Source organism: Bos grunniens, chromosome 24 (genome assembly GCF_055505025.1).
Source record: "Bos grunniens cultivar Pamir isolate PY7600 chromosome 24, Bosgru_T2T1.0, whole genome shotgun sequence".
In the NCBI taxonomy this organism is placed as follows: domain Eukaryota; kingdom Metazoa; phylum Chordata; class Mammalia; order Artiodactyla; family Bovidae; genus Bos; species Bos grunniens.
This window is the reverse complement of record NC_141188.1, coordinates 37,482,047-37,484,796: the sequence shown is the minus strand read 5'-3', so window position 1 is coordinate 37,484,796 and position 2,750 is coordinate 37,482,047. Positions and strand designations below refer to the sequence as shown.

The following is a 2,750-nucleotide window of genomic DNA, read 5'->3' as shown; positions in this document are numbered from 1 at the left end:
AAGTGAAATCGCTCAGTCGTGTCCAACTCTTAGGGACCCCATGGACTGCAGCTTACCAGGCTCCTCCATCCATGGGATTTAGAGGTACAATAATCAACTCAACTTTTCATACAACTAGAGGATCGCATTCAAATAGACTCATATGTTCTTTTTCAAATTTCATAACAATAATAAGTATTACACCTTACATCAGTATAGTGTTTTATGGATTATGTTGTGCTCCACATGAATCCTTATTTGAATCTGACTGAGTTATGTTATATCCATTTTAAAAATCAGAAAATTAGCTTTTTCGCAATGGGTTTACCTCCAGGACACAGGTGTCGTGAAAACCACCGTTAAACCTGAGCCAAAATCGGAAAGGAAAAGAAAAAGGAAAGATCTACATCAGCATCGTTGTCATTGGGCATGTAGATTCAGGGAAGTCTACCACGACTGGCCATCTGATCTACAAATGTGGCGGGATTGACAAGAGAACAATTGAAAAGTTCGAGAAGGAGGCTGCCAAGATGGGAAAGGGCTCCTTCAAATATGCCTGGGTCTTGGACAAACTTAAAGCTGAACGTGAGTGTGGTATCACCATTGATATCTCCCTATGGAAATTTGAGACCAGCAAGTACTATGTTACCATCACTGATGCCCCAGGACACAGAGACTTCATCAAAAATATGATTTCAGGCACATCCCAGGCTGACTGTGCCGTCCTGATTGTTGCTGCCGGTGTTGGTGAATTTGAAGCCGGTATCTGCAAGAACGGGCAGAGCCGTGAGCATGCCCTTCTGGCTTACACCCTGGGAGTGAAACAACTAATTGTTGGCGTTAACAAAATGGATTCCACTGAGCCACCCTATAGCCAGAAGAGATACGAGGAAATTGTTAAGGAAGTCAGCACCTACATTAACAAAATTGGCTACAACCCCGACACAGTAGCATCTGTGCCAATTTCTGGCTGGAATGGTGACAACATGCTGGAGCCAAGTGCTAACATGCCATGGTTCAAGGGATGGAAAGTTACCCGTAAGGACGGCAATGCCAGTGGAACCCCCCTGCTTGAAGCTCTGGATTGCATCCTGCCACCAACTCACCCAACTGACAGACCCTTGCATTTGCCTCTCGAGGATGTCTATAAAATTGGTGGTATTGGTATTGTCCCTGTGAGTCGTGTGGAGACTGGTGTTCTCAAACCTGGCATGGTGGTCACCTTTGCTCCAGTCAGTGTAACAACTGAAGTGAAGTCTGTAGAAATGCAAACCATGAAGCATTGAGTGGAGCCCTTCCTGGAGACAATGTGAGCTTCAATGTCAAGAATGTGTCTGTCAAAGATGTCTGTCGTGGCAATGTGGCTGGTGACAGCAAAAATGATCCACCCATGGAAGCTGCTGGCTTCACAGTTCAGGTGATTATTTTGAACCATCCAGGCCAAATCAGTGCTGGATATGCACCTGTGCTGGACTGTCACACAGCTCACATTGCTTGCAAGTTTGCTGAGCTGAAGGAGAAGATTGATCGTTGTTCTGGGAAAAAGCTGGAAGATGGCCCTAAATTCTTGAAATCTGGTGACGCTGCCATCATTGATATGGTTTCTGCCAAGCCCATGTGTGTCAAGAGCTTCTCTGATTATCCTCCTCTGGGCCGTTTTGCTGTGCATGACATGAGACAGACAGTCGCTGTGGGTGTCATCGAAGAAGTGGACAAGAAGGCAGCTGGAGCTGGCAAGGTCACCAAGTCTGCCCAGAAAGCTCAGAAGGCTAAATGAATATTATCCCCAATACCTGCCACCCCAGTCTTAATCAGTGGTGGAAGAATGGTCTCAGAACTGTTTGTCTCAATTGGCCATCTAAGTTTAATAATAAAAGACTGGTTAATGATAACAATGCATCCTAAAACCTTCAGAAGGAAAGGAGAACGTTTTTGTGGACCATATGTTTTGTGTGTGGCAATTTAAGTTATTAGTTTTTAAAGTCAGTACTTTTTAATGAAAACAACTTGACCAAAAATCTGTCACAGAATTTGAGACCCATTAAAAAAAGTTTAATGAGAAAAAAAAAAATAATAAAAATCAGAAAATTAAATCACAGAGGTAATCATTCCAGGATCACACAAATTAGAGGACGCTTGAGTTTCAACAAAAGCCTTTCTGATCTTAAATGCTTTTTATCTAATCTCATAAATAGTAAAAACTGTTTACTCTTTTTTTATTCATAAACAGTAAAAACTAAACTAGTGTTTTTATAATTTAAGTTTAACTTGAATTTAGACAGGTAAGAAATCTTTTCTAAAAGATTTGTAAATATTTTTCACTTATATACTTCTAAGTCACAATCACTCTTATCTCAACAGCTCAAAATTAGTATTCAAAGTGATCTTAATTATACTTTTTAAGCCCCATGCAAAAACCTGGGGAAAACTCTCTCCTAGGCATGGCAGTGGGTGAAAACAATCTCTCCCCTTAGGAAGCAAACAAATCTGAATGCAACAGAAGAAAGTTTTATAATAAAAACAGAAAACCAAAACCTGTAGCTGTCAGCCAAGAGAAAATTCCACAGGGACATCCTTTAATAAGAGCAGAGCTCCTAAAACAGAACAGAAGAGCAAAGACCTTGGCGTCAGATGAACCTGGGTTTAAATGCACGCTATGCCATCTAATACTCATGTCTGCTTGGGCAAGTCATCTTTTTAATGAAGATATATATAGTCTATATTCTATTGTATTAGTTTTGTATCGCTGCTGTAACAAATTACCACAAATT

General features: G+C 40.9%; 1 pseudogene across 1 annotated transcript; it reads left to right on the top strand.

Moving 5' to 3' along the window:
- The first annotated feature begins 297 nt into the window (after positions 1–297).
- LOC147346077 (elongation factor 1-alpha 1 pseudogene) lies at positions 298–2,053 on the top strand (annotated as a pseudogene). The gene is made up of 2 exons (XR_015153485.1): positions 298–301; positions 364–2,053. The product of XR_015153485.1 is annotated as an elongation factor 1-alpha 1 pseudogene (transcript).
- The last annotated feature ends 697 nt before the right edge of the window (positions 2,054–2,750 follow it).